This window comes from Sorex fumeus, unplaced genomic scaffold (genome assembly GCF_029834395.1).
Source record: "Sorex fumeus unplaced genomic scaffold, SorFum_2.1 ptg000050l, whole genome shotgun sequence".
Classification (NCBI taxonomy): domain Eukaryota; kingdom Metazoa; phylum Chordata; class Mammalia; order Eulipotyphla; family Soricidae; genus Sorex; species Sorex fumeus.
Genome location: NW_026606107.1, coordinates 704,122 through 722,254, shown reverse-complemented (window position 1 = coordinate 722,254; position 18,133 = coordinate 704,122). Strand labels below are relative to the sequence as shown.

Genomic DNA, 18,133 nt, shown 5'->3' with positions numbered 1-18,133 from the left:
CTGACCATCTGGTAGGTGGGCGGCCACGCGGTCTCTTGACATCCCGTGGAATCCAATCAGTAACAGCTCTAGTCCAACGGTCGTCTTTAAATCTCATTACGTGACCAGCCCATCTGATTTTCGACACCTTTGCAAATGAGACAGCGTCCCTGATCCTTGATCGTCGACGGATGTCAGAACTCCGGATTCGTTCTCTCATTTGAGTGAAACGTGATATTCCAAGCATAGCTCTTTCTATTCTTCTTTGGGAGACCTGAATAGCATTCTCATCTTGTTTGCGTAGGGCCCAGGTCTCTGAGGCATATGTTAATGCAGGAAGAACAGTGGAATCAAAGAGATGTGCCCGGAGCTGGAGGTTCTTCGTCCTCTTAGCTATTTCTTCGACGTTCTTGAAGGCGTTCCAAGCCGCTCTCTTCCTCCTGCGCAGCTCGGGTGCCAGGTCATTTGTCATGTTGACCTCTCGACCTAGGTACACATAGCTGTTGCATTCGGAGATGGTCGTTCCATTGAGAGCGAATGGGGCGTCAGGAACAAGGCTGTTTCTCATAAACATTGTCTTCGTGAGATTCAGCTGTAGTCCTGCCTTTCCACACTCACGGTCAAAGTCGGCCAGCATTTGTGCCGCTTGGCTGATGTTTGGTGTTATTAAAACAATGTCATCAGCAAAGCGGAGGTGGTGTAGTTGCCGACCATCTATCTTCACTCCCATTCCTTCCCATTCTAGTCGTCGCATGATGTTCTCGAGGGTGGCACTGAAGAGTTTCGGTGAAATGGTATCACCCTGCCGCACCCCTCTCTTGACAGAGAGTAAATAGTATTGAATAATGACAAACTCTTGGCTTTAGAATACAAAACCATTACCAAGCAACGAGTGGGAGAGTTGAAAACTAAATGAGCGATGACACACAGGGATAGTGGTGAAAGATTATTAACACTTTGGGGGTGGGATGCAGTAAATGTGTATTTACCATACACTTTAACACTAGGAACATTAGTACCATATACTGTAACACTATGTTACTTAAACTAAAATTAACATAATAATTTTTCATGAGAAAAATATGTTGGTGCTAGTATTGTCCTCTGATGACAAACTGCTAGGAATTGTAGGAGATATTTAGTTGATTGCTGGGATTTTTTAAAAGGCATTTTCCCCATTTCCTTTATGTTTATTAGTGTAACCTCTCTCATTTTAACAATACATTTTGTGTTTTCTTCATTTAGAATTTTTTAAATTTCCATGATATGACTTTAAAATATCATTATTATTTAGAAAGAAAGAAATGTGGGGACCCTGTGCTGTCTACAGAGAGTTAAAGCATTAAGGTCCTTGCAGGCATCCTGGCAATATGAAAAAAAATTGGAGTTGTTCCAGAGCAAGTTGCTAAGCAGGAGAAAACATTATTGACCTTTTGGTTAATCAACTTCCCCTAAGGTAATTTTTTATGCTTTTTCATCTCCACATGAAACAAAAAAAGACAAAAACTGAAGGAAGCAAGAATCAGTATTCCCACTGGAAAACTTGTAGAATGGCAATGTCCAATGCACTGACAGAGAGAGAGAGGTGGGGAGCCGATCCAGATTCGAACAGATACACTGCTCAGATTTCAACCTACAGTAGTTGTTATCAGCATGTCTGAAACTCTGGTGTATTTACCTGGGAAAAATTTTTCCCTCAATTTGATTTATTTTTATATCAGTGGTAGGGCATTTGCCTTGCACGCGGCTGACACGGCCAACCCGAGTTCGATTCCTCTGCCCCTCTTGGAGAGCCCGGCAAGCTACCGAGAGTATCTCGCCCGCATGGCAAAGCCTGGAAAGCTCCCCGTGATGTATTTGATATGCCAAACACAGTAACAACAAGTCTCACAATGGAGACGTTACTGGGCCTGCTGGAGCAAATCGATGAACAACGGGAGGACAGTGCTACAGTGCTAATTCTCCAACAAATGATAACTTGGGGGAGGGATTATCATGCAAAACATAGTATATATTGGGTTAGATGTGGGCACACAGTAACATAGAATCAGTTCAAATTTCAATCCTGTGATTTCATAACCCTGCCTTCCATATGTTTCATGCATAAAGTTGGGCAATAATAGCTCCTCCCCTAGGATTAGCAGTTTCAGCAGTCTCAGGCACTTTATTAATGAACTATTCATGCTTCTACTACTGTTTTGTTTTGTTTTTAGTTTCTGGGCCATACCTGGTGATGATCAGGGGTTACTCCCGGTGGTGCTTGTGGGACCATATGGGATGCCAGGGATTGAATCTGGCTTGACTGTGTACACAAGTGCTTGATCTGCTTTACTATCTCTCCGGCTCTCTTACTACCATTTTTATTATTATGTGGACTTAATATTAACTGATATGTATTTAACATGTTTGTTGAAAAATTTCTCTCAAAGCCATTACTAGTGTATCCTCATTGTTTCTTTAAATACTGTTATATTTGTATAATAAAATTTCTAAAAATAAATATGTTATCAACTGTTAAAAGTATTTATCAATGAACCGTGGTATTTTTTTAAAAAATTTCATTAGTGAAACACCATGAGGTACAGTTGTAGACTTACAAATTTTTGTGCTTGGGTTTCAGTTATACAATGATCGAATACCCATCCCTCCACCAGTGCCCATTATCCATCATTTACATTTTTTAAAAAATTTTTGTTAGTGAAACACCATGAGGTACAGTTGTAGATTTACAAATTTTTGTGCTTGGGTTTCAATTGTACAATGATCAAACACCCATCCCTCCACCAGTGCCCATTTTCCACCACCACGGGTCCCAGTATCCCTTCCACCCCCCATCCACCCGTCCAACCCTGCCTCTGTGGCAGGGTATTCCCTTTTGTTCTCTCTCTCCTTTATGAACTGTGATATTTTGAGAGTTTCTAATTTGGCGGTTTCTAATTTTAAAGGGGTTCCAATTTGTGTTGCTTATTTCATTTTAATTATTAAATTTTAAACATTAAAATTATTTTAATAATTTTAAAATATGGTAACACCTACAAGGGTGATTAGAGGCCACCCCAAAAGCCTCTATACCTCTCGGAAAGACTGGCAAGCTACCGAGAGTATTCCGCCCGCACGGAAGAGCCTGGCAAGCTATCCGCTGTGTATTCGATATGCCAAAACCAGTAACTACAACTGGTCTCATTCACCTGACCCTGAAGGCTTCACCGACATGGCAGCACTGAGAAGGATGAGAAAGGAGAGGCCGACAAAATCTCAAGGCCGACCTAGGCTGCCACAACGAAGGAAGACAAAAATGATCGTCTGTACTTTCAATGCACGTACGCTAGCATCAGATGCATCCATCGAGGACCTGATGGTACAAGCGCGAATGATCAAGTACGACATCATTGGTCTGACCGAGACAAGAAGGCACGAATCTCACCATGCTGTTTTCGACACCGGAGAAGAATTGTTCCTCGGAACATGCGATAAAAGAGGTGTTGGAGGCGTCGGTGTCCTTGTCAACACAAACTTGGCCAAGAGCATTGATTCATTCGAATGCCTAACAACCCGAATCGGACATTTACATTTGAATAGATGTGGCTCACTGCCTGCAGTTTCTATCTTCGTTGTCTACGCACCAACATCTCATTATGATGAAAGAGAAATCGAGAAGTTCTACATGGAGCTAGAGAAGTTCTATAAAGAAGACCACACCTTCTACAAGATCATTGTGGGTGATTTTAATGCCAAGATAGGACCGAGAAGACCAGCTGAAGAACTTCACATCGGGACCCATGGCCTAGAATGGAACGAACAGGGTGAGAGACTGTCTGAGTTCATCATGTCGACCAAGACCATTCATGGTAACTCACAGTTCCAGAAGGCAGAATCTAAACGATGGACATGGGAGTCTCCCGGTGGACGATTCCACAACGAAATAGACCACATCATATTCAATCGACGGTTTTGCCTGACTGATGTCGCTGTTGTCCCAAAATTTCGAACGGGATCGGACCACCGTCTCCTTCGTGCAAAATTCTACTTCACAGAGCGGGGAGAAAGGGCTGCAAAGTTCAAAAAGAGAACTCCCAGAATGACCACCAACTGGGAACTCTTTGGTACTATTGCGGCAACATGGGAAGATGCCATTGTTGACAACATTGACGAGGAATACGATCGACTGGTTCAGCACCTCCATGAATGTGCGAGGAACGCCAAGAGAGAGATAGCCACAAAAAGTCGCCTATCTTCGAAAACTCTTGAGCTAATTCGCCAGCGTGGTTTGGCGCATGCCTCAGGCAACCGCAAGCTAACGTCCGAGCTTGCAAAGCAGTGCAGAGATGCGATCAAGGAAGACCTCAAAGAGAGAAGAGCAGAAGTACTGATAGATGCGGCAGAAGCCGGGAAAAGTATTCGTAACGCCCACCTGTCCTTCGCCAACTATAAGACCAAGATGACTGCCCTCCGACGTCCTGATGGATCCATCACATCCTCCAGAACGGCAATGGAGAAGATTATCCATGACTTCTACTCAAATCTCTTCGATAGCTATGTCCACTTGCCGACATACCAAATTCCACAGGATGGGTATGTCGTTCCTAACGTTCTCCCTTCCGAAATCCGACACGCCATTTCGTTGGTAAAGAAGCAAACAGCACCCGGCCCAGACAAGGTCAGACCTGAACACCTGAAGAACCTGCCGTCAGTACTCATCAATACACTGGCTCGGCTCTTCACTCGCTACCTGTCTGAATGCAAGGTTCCGTCCCAATGGAAAACCAGCAGGACCGTACTACTGTTCAAGAAGGGAGACATCCATGACATTGGCAACTATCGCCCGATCTGCCTATTGTCTGTCATCTACAAGCTGTTCACTCGAGTCATCCTGAATAGGATTGGCAGAACACTAGATGAAGGACAACCATGCGAGCAAGCAGGGTTCCGCAAAGGATTCAGCACCATCGACCATATCCACACGGTAACCAAGCTCATTGAGGTTTCTCGGGAGTTCAAGATGCCCCTCTGCTTAACGTTCATTGATTTAAAGAAGGCCTTTGATTCTGTTGAGACGGAAGCGGTCATTGAAGCCCTAGCCAATCAGGGCATTCAAGCCCAATACATCAGGATCCTCCGTGAGCTGTATTGCGGATTCACTACCAGGATCTCACCATTCTACAAAGAAGTGATCGTTGATGTCAAGAGAGGGGTGCGGCAGGGTGATACCATTTCACCAAAACTCTTCAGTGCCACCCTCGAGAACATCATGCGACGACTGGAATGGGAAGGAATGGGAGTGAAGATAGATGGTCGGCAACTACACCACCTCCGCTTTGCTGATGACATTGTTTTAATAACACCAAACATCAGCCAAGCGGCACAAATGCTGGCCGACTTTGACCGTGAGTGTGGAAAGGTAGGACTACAGCTGAATCTTACGAAGACAATGTTTATGAGAAACAGCCTTGTTCCTGACGCCCCATTCGCTCTCAATGGAACGACCATCTCCGAATGCAACAGCTATGTGTACCTAGGTCGAGAGGTCAACATGAGAAATGACCTGGCACCCGAGCTGCGCAGGAGGAAGAGAGCGGCTTGGAACGCCTTCAAGAACGTCGAAGAAATAGCTAAGAGGACGAAGAACCTCCGGCTCCGGGCACATCTCTTTGATTCCACTGTTCTTCCTGCATTAACATATGCCTCAGAGACCTGGGCCCTACGCAAACAAGATGAGAACGCCATTCAGGTCTCCCAAAGAAGAATAGAAAGAGCTATGCTTGGAATAACACGTTTCACTCAAATGAGAGAACGAATCCGGAGTTCTGACATCCGTCGACGATCAAGGATCAGGGACGCTGTCTCATATGCCAAGGTGTCGAAAATCAGATGGGCTGGTCATGTAATGAGATTTAAAGATGACCGTTGGACTAGAGCTGTTACTGATTGGATTCCATGGGATGTCAAGAGACCGCGTGGCCGCCCACCTACCAGATGGTCAGACTTCTTTGTCAAGATCATGAACGATCAGTTTGAGGCCCTCCATGTTCCCGGAGCGAAGAGATGCCATTGGGCTACACTAGCACGCAACAGGGACAAATGGAGACGTTACTGGCGCCCGCTCGAGCAAATCGACGACTAACGGGAAGTTAAGTGATATAAGTGATAAGTGATAAAATTATTTTTGTTGGGTAGCTCACTGGTCTGAGTGTATGCTTTGCATATGAGAGATTCAAGTTTGATCTCAGAATTTCATGGTCTCCTGAACAACACTCAGCACAGAATTGGAAGTAGCCCCTAAATACTGCTGGAATGACTCAAAAACAAACAAAAATGGTTTGTTTATGCATAGCTTTCATTTAATAGAATGCACACTATTCAAGTGTGATATAAATTTCAACAACCATATAAACATATTTAATCATCACAATCATAAGGACTATTTCTTTCACATTTTCCCATCCAACCTCCCATTCCCCTCAAATTAATCACAAATCTTTTTCTGCAATCTATTCTAGATTTTCATATAAATGTAATCATATAGGAGCTGTAGCAATAGCACAGCAGGGAGGGTATTTGCATTGCATGCAGCCAACCTGGGTTGATTCTCAGCACCCCATATGGTCCCCCAAGCACCGCCAGGAGTAATTCCTGAGTTCATGAGCCAGGAGTAACCTCTGTGCATCGCCAGATGTGACCCAAAAAGAAAAAAAATGTAATCATATACATTAACACAGAATGCTGGTTATCAGCTTACTGCCCCACAGGTCTAAGTTGCAAAATTGGAGTTTGAAACTTTGGATATTTTCCTTTGCCAGTAGGCATGATAGGAAGATTTTTCAGCAGAGGAAGCCAGAGAGATGCACAAGGAGGAACCTGTTTTGCCTTCAGCTTCCAAATTTGGTTCCCCCACCAGGAAGCTTCTCCAGTCTGACTCCTGTAAGTTGCATGCTTCTCAAGTGTAAGTCAGTCTACAGTGCCCCACAACTAGCACCTTCCCCTGATACCTACCTCAGATTATTTTTTCACGGCACAAAGAGGTATGGGTGCAGATAACATTGCTGAAGTGTGGATTTATTTTCCTTATATCTTCTTTATTTCTCTTCCACCAGGTAACCAGACATCTATGAATACAACATGGAAAAGAACAATACTGTTTTAATTCACAGAGAAAAGTACACAGAACGATTTAAAAAAAATTCTCAAATTCTTGGTAGAGGTCACCTCTGGGAAAGGACAATAATACAATCTCAGAATAGTGCAAAATATTAACTCTCTCTGTAAGGATGTACTTCTAAATACAAGCTTATAGAAATATATGCCATTTTTGCAATGATCTGACATATGAAATACTTTGTTCTATAGCCACTGTTATAGAACAGTGTTTGTTCTTTGAGCCTAAATTCTGATTATTTAAAAATGATTTATTCTAATTAAGAAAAGCAAAAATAGTCAAACAAATAATCTGAAAACCTAGTATTATTTTTTATATTTATTTCCCCACAGTTCCCTTCTCTTTGTCACTGTTGCTGCAATAACTATGGGGTTCACCACACTTGTTTGTAGAGCTTATATGCTTCAGCTATAGTGTTTTACAGGGGTCACATACTCGGTTGTGGCACCAGATTTTATGTGGCATGTGGAGCAGTGCCTATAATGCAGGTACTCTATCAGTACTAATGACCTCATGCCTATAATGCAGGTACTCTATCAGTACTAATGACCTCATGCCTATAATGCAGGTACTCTATCAGTGAAATATCTCTGAGTCCTTACCGAATTTTTAATATCAGACTTGTATATTTTCTAATAGTATTAGTCTGCTAAAGGTTTTGTAGCAAAATATCACTAATAAGATGGTTTAAATATAGAAATTAATTTTCTTACAGTACTGGATGCTAGAAGTTAAAGGTCAAAGTATAAACAGGTTTGTTTTATTATTATGCCTCTCTCTTGCTTAGAGACGACCACATTCTCACAAACATATAAGCTTCAGTGTATGAATTTTAAAGGTTCACAATTCAGTAATAATCCCATTATACCTCCAAGTATGGAAATGCATATACCTTTTGTGTGGACTCATATATGTGACACTTAGCATTTACTAAGCATCATGGAATCAGGAATTAAATGTGTCCAAGTTTTCTCCCCACACTAGCACTGTGATATACAATCTTTTGTGTCAGGGCTGAGTGACTGCCCATGTTCCGTGTAGGCAAGGATAGACCTGGTATTTGGAATACTGACCTCCTGCTTTCAGTCTGTTAAAAATCAAAGCCATCATTACACTCTGCTGTTCTGTACTGTATCCTACTGGGGGTTCAGTGAGAAGCTCTGATACAAGTGTCAAAGGAATAGGAAAAAAGAAGAGTTTAAAGGGTAACAACAAATACTCTCTATCCACTCTGGAAAAGCCCCTGACTTTCTTGAGCACAGATTCTCTCTCTCCTGGCTTTCTCAGAATTTCTAAATAAAATCTGCTATACTTAAAAAAAAAAGAAAGCATAGCAAAGGAAAAGTAATGAGAAAATGGTTTTCTTCACATTCTTCATCATAACTTACACAGTGGAATGCCAGGTGACCTAGTTAATTTAGTTGGTTATTGTAAACCTAGCCTGGTATCCAATCAAGATAGATAATGGGATGATGGGGATTAGGAAATAACAGGAGATAAAACAAAGAGTTACAGCTAGTCAACACTCTTGCTTCCTCACCTACAGCCAGTCAGCAGTACAACAGGGATATCACCCCGACACAAGTGGCCATAGCCAGAGACTCAGCAAAGTTAAGGGGATAGGATCCTGTTTGGCACAGTCCTAAAAATTCCAGGAACATATCTCAGAGCATTAAGCCCCATAAAGAAGATACACTTTCAGGTTTCTGATGAAGAGAAAACACAGGAGAGACAACACATGTGTTTGTTGAAGTTTATAGTGTTACATGTCTGTTACTCTTATTGTTCTGTTAATTTCTCCTCAGAACTGTTGTGTGAGGTAAGTTTCAGCACAATTTACATTTGATTCCTACAGGATCAGACCTATTTAGAAGCACCTTTAATTTCTATGGGTTATTTTTCCCATTGAAAATATGTTTTCTTTCTTTTTTATAGAAGAGAGCATGAAGGCAGTCCCCACTACCACAAATTATGTAGTCAAGTTTCCCACTTCTGGTGAAATCTAAGGGGTCAGCACATCCGGAGTGTAACGGATAAGTCTCTCCCTGGGCAAACCACCTTCGTGATCATGGTACCTCCCCTGCCAGATAAGTATAACAACATATGGTTTCAAGAGAAATTCTTTAAAGAACCACTATAGTGTGGGCCCAAACAATGCTCTTTAAAAATTCATATGAACATAAAAGGACAAATATATAGTTTCATTTCCCACTGACTCCTGTATCTACATATCATTTATGTATTGAATGTTAATTAAAAGTTATTGTGTGCCAGATAATATCAATCCAGTTCCCTATCTGCACCCCACAACTTCCATCTCTTGTTCTCTGCATCTAGATAACTGGAAATACCCACAGGCAGAAGGATGGATTTTAGAGCCACCCCTTGAGGTAGTGAGGTATGACATCAAATGGGTTTCATTCCATGCAAATTAACCCAAAGCTGACACTGAGTCCTGGAAACCAAGCATCTGAACAGGAAATAATGCCACTGAATAGTTGTGCTTTGTGTTGTGGTTATGAGATTTTGCTTTGGTAATGATGCAACTTGTCACTAGACTTTGGTGTCTTGCATACAACTAAGAGTTTCCTATGCTTCTTGAGGAGACCACTCCCAGAGTAAATAAGGATGAGATAACATTTGTGTGGTTTGGTATTGATTTTCTCATGGGTATGAACTAGAAGTTATAATATCTCTTTAATTCTTGGATAGGTTCCTTGGTAGATTTTGCAACTGTTTTATCCCTTATTGTTTATCTCTATTGTTTAGTTGATTGAAGGACTCATTTCAAGTATTAGGGAGTTTCTACTTCATTAAGACTTTGTCTCCAGTTGTGGGGACTTGGACCCACATATATAAGTGAGATATGTGAGCTCAAAGATAAGAAAAGACCTACCAAATATTCATTTATTCTGATTTAGTGAAAAATTTTACATATTCTCCCATGAGGACGACATTCCCTCAGCATTCCTTTTATGCAAGATATCCCGATATGATCTTTATCTGTCACATGTTTCTCCTGCCCAAAGAAGTGTGCCCAAAGTGAAAGTCCTCTAAAACTTTGTGGCAAAGAAATCTTTTCCAATGACTGAAAATTCAAAAGAAATCTGGAGGAAACAGTGATTCTGATCATTTAATTTCACTGTGAAATTTAAAAAGATAATTACAAAAAATTTAAAAGTGGCAAAAGCAAAACTCATAAGCAAGTTAAAATTAAAATTTAGATAAAAATTTACAGCATACATTACAAAAAGGGGCTTTATTTCTAATATGTATAGAGGTCATGCAAAAGTAAATGCAACACTTCCTCCAATCAAAAACTCAAAGCACAGCAAGAATGAATTAGGGCAATAAATGCAAATGTGTTTATAACTCCAAAAAGGTCCTTAAAATATTAAGCTTAGTCAAGCTAATTCAGGATAAGATATGCAACGGAAAAAAACTATTTATTTTTTCTAATTGGTCTATGAAGAAATTGGCATTTACACACACTGTTTCTGGTAATGTAAAATGATACAACCTTGTGGAAGGTATCTAAAATATGAGTATAGCTGCAGATATATTTCCATCTGGACCCAGAAATCTCTCTCATAAGAATGAATCACAAAGAATCAATGCAAGAGATAAACAGGCATACATAGATCATTCCTTACATAAAGGACCTACATCAGAAACCTTGAAATAAAGTATATTCACTAAGAGTGATTTGGATGAATAAATAATGGCAGCCTAGTGTGTGATGCAGTTAAAATGCAATGAAGATCCATTTTTTTCTACTACTATGAAGCCTTTTCCAGGTGTAGAGTTAAATGAAGAGAGTAAGAACACTTAACGTTACCAAACTGATGCTGCTAAATTGAGTTGCCATTAGTGTCATGACTATATTTAAATGTAAATAAATTAAATGAAGTTTTAAATTAGTTCTTTGGTCAAAACTGCCACTTTATAAGTGTGCAATGTCCACAGTGAATAGTTGACTTCTTGGATTGTATGAATACAGAATATTGGGGCTGGAGCAATAGCACAGTGAATAGAGTATGCCAACTGTGCCCCCTCCAAAAGTAGTATTTTCATTTTCAAAAAAATATTTTGTTGGATTCACTAGTGTAGAATATGTTCCTCCTCACCATAGAACTGGGAAAAAACTTATGTACAGTGACTGATTTCATTTTTAAAACTGGATGCTTGAAACAAATTCTCACAAAATTCTTACCTATAAAAAGACAGACAAGACCTCCTCTGCCATGTAAACTCATCCACCAGCCTTATTCCAGAGACTCATAAATAAATCTTGTAAGAGATTAAGTAGCTGCAAAAATTTCTCAGTCACTTGTTCCCTGCTGAGACATCAAGGGCACTCTCGGAGGGGAGAGGGCAAGTGTCCACCCAAAGTCCTGGCAGTTCCACGGTCCCACACCCCAAACTGCCACCATGACTCTGGCCAGACTCAATCATCTCAGAATTGAGCCTCACAGAGAACTATACCTGCCAAAGAACTCAGATACCCAAGTTCCTGTGTTTGAAAACTCAAGACCTCGATTTCAGGATGGACTCCATTCACTGACCTCCCTGTACTTCTGATAGCCCCTGGAACCACACCCACCAACCACCTTCTCCACCACATAAGCTCATCTACTGGTCATGTTCCAGAGATCCACTGCACTGCGCTGTTCTCTCGTTGTTCATCGATTTGCTCGAGTGGGCACCACTAAAGTCTCCATTGTGAGACTTGTTGTTACTGTTTTTGGCTTATCAAATACGTCACAGGTAGCTTGCCAGGCTTTGCCGTGTGGGTGAGATACTCTCGGTAGCTTGCCAGGCTCTCTGAGAGATCCACTAGCTGCAAAAATTTCTTGGACATAGCTCAGTTAAAATTTAACTCCAGCTATACCACCCACTTACTAATTTTTAATATCCTTGGAGCACGGCCACCATTGGGGCTGCACAACAACTCCAAACTTTATATAGCACTGACAATCCATTAGTAACACATCAGATTGGATGGGATGTATCGTGGGGATGTATCATAGAAGCCAACCAATCTCAATTAATAAAAAGATTAAAACAGAAGGCTTAACTTGTAACAACATCGCAGTAATCACTCAGACAAGGATTTAATGTCCCCATGATGAGATACAACAATTTTCACTAATTTTAAGAAAAATAATTGGGATCATACTGTTAACCATTTATTGGGAACAGGCAACATAAAATAAATTATTGTGGACCTGCTTACATGGAAACGCTTGAGGGGTGGTTGGAAAAATGGTTAAGGAAGGAGAGGTGGTGGTGGGATTGGTGTTGGAATATTGAATGCCTGTAACAAATCATCATGAACAACTTTGTAAGCCATGAATAAATAAAGTGTGTGTGGGGGGGCACAGAGACGGATATAGAAAACACACTAGAAGTAAAGATGATAAATATTCTGTTTTTGTTTGGGGGCCACACATGGTGATGATCAGGTTACTTCTGAATCTGCACTTAGGAATCACTCCTGGAAGTGCTCAAGGGATCATATGAGATTTTTGAGGATTGAGTCTGGTTGGCTGTGTGCAAGGCAAGTGCCCTGTCTGCTGTAGTATCATTCAGGGCCCAAGATGATGATGTATTTTCTTATAAAATTCAATCCATATTTGATTCCAGAAATTGAAAAGTAAACTATTACCAATGTAATAGTAATGAGGAAATATAGTCCATATCTTTTGTTTGTTTTGCTTGGTTTTGGTTTGATTTTGGTTTTGAATCCACACCATGCTGTGTGTTTGATTTTGGTTTTGAATCCACACCCCTGGCTGTGGGTTCAGGTATCACTCCTGGTGGGCTCAGGGGACCTTAAGAGGTGCCAAGGACTTAACTTGAGTCAGCCGCCTGCAAGACAAGAGACCTTCCTGTTGTACTATTACTGCCATCCACAATTTGAATTCTGAAAAAATGTCCCCCACACAAAAAAAAAGGAACCAAGTTTCCTTGGAGAAATAGCTGATTTCAGTTCTGGTCAGGTATTGGGACTAAGTTTGTAATAGAATGTGCAAAGTATACAGAAAACATCCTCATGTAGTTTCTACAAATTATAGATAATACAGTATGAATATAACTACAATAATGACTGCAACTGATTAAAATGCATCACATATAGAAAAATCTACAGTGTACCGTTTAACCACTCAGTGTTGGACCTGTGAAAAGTTTTCTCTGAATTGATTGATATGACCATGTTTTTTCTTTTTCTTTTTGTTAAAACCTAGTATTACATTAATTGATTTGCATATACTGAACCATCCTTTAATCCCTGAGATGAACCCCATTAATCAAGGTGTGCAATCCTTTTGATTTATTGCTGAATTTGGTTCTCTAGAACTGTTGTCGTTGTATTGATGTTCATCAGGAATATTGATCTATAATTTTCTTTGTAAGTAGTGTCTCTGTTTAATGTATCAGTCTAATATTGGCTTCATAGAAGCAATTAGGGAGGATTGCTGTCTGTTCAATGTTTTGGAAGAGCTTCAAAAGTACGAGCAATAAGTCTTTAAAGTTTTAGGAGAATTCACTAGTGAATCCATCTGAACCTTGGCTTTTGTTCTGGGGAGATTTTTAATTACTGTTTAAATATCTTTACTCAGGATTGGTCTATCCAGGTTTTATTTCATCTTGGCTCCCAATCTTGGGAGCTTGTATGATTCTAATAATTTGTACACTTTTTTTAGGTTCTCAAGCTTGGTGACCTAAAGTTTTTTTTATAAGCTTTTAAGATTTTTATACTTCTGACGTGTCTGTTGTTGTTTCTTCTCTCCCATCACTGATCCTATTTATTTGGGGTTTTTCTCTTTTTGTCTTAATGAGTTTAGAAAGGAGAGGCTGATAAAACACCAAGGCAGACATAGGCTGCCAAAACGCAGAAAAACAAAAATGATTGTCTGTACTTTTAATGCTCGTACGCTGGCATCCACTACATCCATTGAAGACCTTATGGTACAAGCACGAAAGATCAAGTACGACATCATTGGTCTGACCGAAACGAGAAGACATCAATCCCATCATGCTGTTTTCGACACTGGAGAAGAACTGTTCCTTGGAACATGTGATAAAAGAGGCGTCGGTGGTGTCGGTATCCTTGTCAACACAAACTTAGTCACGAGCATTGATTCATTTGAATGCCTAACAACCCGAATCGGATGATTACACTTGAATAAATGTGGCTCACTACCGGCAGTTTCTATCTTTGTTGTCTATGCACCAACATCCAGTTATGGTGAAAGAGAAACTGAGAAATTCTACATGGAGCTGGAGAAGTTCTATAAAGAAGATCACACCTTCTACAAGATCATTGTCGGTGATTTTAATGCCAAGATAGGACCAAGAAGATCAGTCGATGAACTCCACATCGGAACCCATGGCCTGGAATGGAACGAACAGGGTGACAGACTGTCTGAGTTCATCATGTCAACCAAAACCTTCCATGGTAACTCACAATTCCAAAAGGCTGAATCTAAACGTTGGACATGGGAGTCTCCCGATGGACGGTTCCACAATGAAATAGACCACATCATATTCAATCGGCGGTTTTGCCTAACCGATGTTGCTGTTGTCCCAAAATTCCAAACGGGATCAGACCACCGTCTTCTTCGTGCAAAATTCTACCTCACAGAACGAGGAGAAAAGAATGCAAGGTTTAAGAAGAGGACTCCCAGAACAACCACCAACTGGGAACTCTTTGGCTCTGTTGCGGCAACATGGGAAGATGCCGTCATTGACAACATTGATGAGGAATATGATCGAATGATTCAGCACCTCCATGATTGTGCAAGGAATGCCAAGAGAGATAACCACAAAAAGCCGTCTTTCTTCGAACACTCTTGAACTTATTCGCCAACGTGGCTTGGCACGTGCCTCAGGCAACCACAAGCAAACGTCCGAACTGGCAAAACAGTGCAGAGAAGCCATCAAGGATGACCTCAAAAACAGGAGAGCAGCAGTACTGGTAGATGCAGCAGAAGCTGGGAAAACCTTCGTAATGCCCGCCTGTCCTTCACCAACTACAAAACCAAGATGACTGCCCTCCGACATCATGATGGATCTATCACATCTTCCAGAAGGGCAATGGAGAAGATTATTCATGAATTCTACTCAGATCTCTTTAATAGCCACATCCACTTGCCCACATACCACATACCACATGATGGATATGTCGTTCCCAATGTTCTCCCTTCCGAAATCCAACATGCCATCTCGTCTGTAAAGAAACAAAGAGCACCTGTCCCAGACAAGATCAGACCTGAACACCTGAAGAACTTACCATCAGTACTCATCAATACATTGGCTCGACTCTTCACACGCTACCTGTCTGAATGCAAGGTTCCATCCCAATGGAAAACCAGCAAGACTGTACTACTATACAAGAAAGGAGACATCCACGACATTGGCAACTATCGCCCAATCTGCCTATTGTCTGTCATCTACAAACTATTCACTCGAGTCATCCTGAATAGGATTAGCAGAACACTAGATGAAGGACAACCATGTGAACAAGCTGGATTCCGAAAAGGATTCAGTACCATCGACCATATCCACACAATAACCAAGCTCATTGAGGTATCTCGGGAGTTCAAGATGCCGCTCTGTCTAACGTTCATTGATTTAAAGAAGGCCTTTGATTCTGTTGAGACGGAAGCGGTCATGGAAGCCCTAGGGCGTACAAACTCAATACATCAGGATCCTTCGTGAGCTCTATTGCGGATTCACTACCAAGATCTCACCATTCTACAAAGAAGTAATCATCCATATCAAGAGAGGGGTTCGGCAGGGTGATACCATTTCACCAAAACTCTTCAGTGCCACCCTCGAGAACATCATGCGACGACTGGAATGGGAAAACATGGGAGTGAAGATAGATGGTCGGCAACTACACCACCTCCGCTTTGCTGATGACATCGTTCTAATAACACCAAACATCAACCAAGCGGCACAAATGCTGAACGACTTTGACCGTGAATGTGGAAAGGTCGGACTACAGCTGAATCTTACGAAGACAATGTTTATGAGAAACAACCTTGTTCCTGACGCTCCATTCGCTCTCAACGGAACCACCATCTCTGAATGCAACAGTTATATATACCTAGGTCGAGAAATCAACATGATGAATGACCTGGCACCTGAGTTGCGCAGGAGGAAGAGAGCGGCTTGGAATGCCTTCAAGAGCATTGAAGAAATAACTAAAAGGACAAAGAACCTCCAGCTACAAGTACATCTCTTTGATTCCACTATTCTTCCTGCATTAACATATGCCTCAGAGACCTGGACCCTACGAAAACAGGATGAGAACACTATTCGGGTCTCTCAAAGAGGAATCGAAAGAACTATGCTTGGAATATCACGATTCACTCAAATGAGAGATAGAATCTGGAGTTCTGATCTTCGTCAACGCTCAAGAATCAGGGATGCTGTCTCATTTGCCAAGACATCAAAAAATCAGATGGGCTGGACACGTAATGAGGTTTACAGACAACCGCTGGACTAGAGCCATTACTGATTGGATTCCACGAGACATCAAAAGATCACGTGGACGCCCACCTATAAGATGGTCAGACTTCTTCGTCAAGACCCTAAATGATCGGTTTGAGGCTCTACATGTTCCTAAAACGAACAGATACCATTGGGCTACACTAGCACGCAACCGGGATGAATGGAGACGTTACTGGCACCCGCTCGAATAAATCGATGAATAACGGGGATTAAGTGATTAAGTGATTAAGAGTTTAGAAAAGGGTTTTGTCAATCTTATTTATACAATTAAGAACCAACTCCTGGTTTGTTGACACTTGGTATTGTTTTCTTGTTTTTAATTCATTGACATATATAGATAGTGTAGATGCAAAGAAAGGAAACTATTTTACCTTAAAGTCTAGTTAGATGCCTGTGATTGGTTGTCCTTAGGTTTCAACTTCTTAACTTTTAGGCATTTATGGATTTGGATTTTGGTTTGCTTATGTAGACTCCTATAGCATTTGAGCCACCATGGCGTAATGGCATCTTTGTTTAATTAATTTAATAGTTTAAAAAACAGTTGGATTGTTGAAAGCAAAAATAATTTTAATATAATTTGGCATTAATGTAGACACAATACTGAAGACACTTATAATGTAAGGAAGGCTGGAACTGGGACCAATGATGTGATGAGGTATCTACAATATCAATTGAAATTATGGTTTTTAATTTTAAATATGCTGTAAAATATCATTACTGGATTTTTAACGTGCACAGTTCTGGGGGATCACCACCATAAAGCCAATCAGAGCACCACCTTCCACTTTGTCCCAGAGTCCATCACAATGAATGAAATACAGGCAGTAGCTTATTCAGATAGCATAGTAGGCTCACCAACAGCTCACAAAAGGCTGTATAGTATACTTAATGAGTATAACCACCATATCCCCCTTGATTTCTGTCATGTATACAATTCTTTATGCGGTAGTGCATATCAATAGGACAAAGGAAAACATATATGCAAGGCTGTAAGTATTGGGGTCATATGGCAGACAGGTAGTCAGCTCACACATTTAATATTTAGCCTTGAAGTCATAGATATGCCCCAATTTCCTTGAAAGGACTCTTCCTGCTAGACTATCTGTCTTGCAAAACCCCATTTAACTAAGCTTGAACTCTCCCAAGCTATATGTTTCTTGCTTAGCTGCATGTCTGCACTTCTGATGCACATTTGTATCTTAATGCCCCTTACTGAGCTTGCTTTACCCATGAGACTATTCAAATTTTGGGGCCTATCTTAGGAAGGCAATTTCTCACACAGAGCAACCATTAAAGATGTTATGAATTGGAAACATAGTACAGGGGGTTACAAGCATGCCTCGTATGCAACCAACTCTAGTTTGATTCCCCACACAACATGGTCCTCCAGTCATCACAAGGTGCAACACTGGAGGACCTCAAGCATTGCTGGGGTGACTCTGGCACCACACAACTCAATCAGCACTGCATCCTCAGACC

The 18,133-nt window shown here is 41.0% G+C and overlaps 1 non-coding gene across 1 annotated transcript; it reads right to left on the bottom strand.

Moving 5' to 3' along the window:
* Positions 1–9,065: 9,065 nt before the first annotated feature.
* LOC130032672 (U1 spliceosomal RNA) lies at positions 9,066–9,227 on the bottom strand. Its single transcript, XR_008793853.1, has one exon. It is a non-coding gene; the product is annotated as a U1 spliceosomal RNA (small nuclear RNA).
* Positions 9,228–18,133: the final 8,906 nt, after the last annotated feature.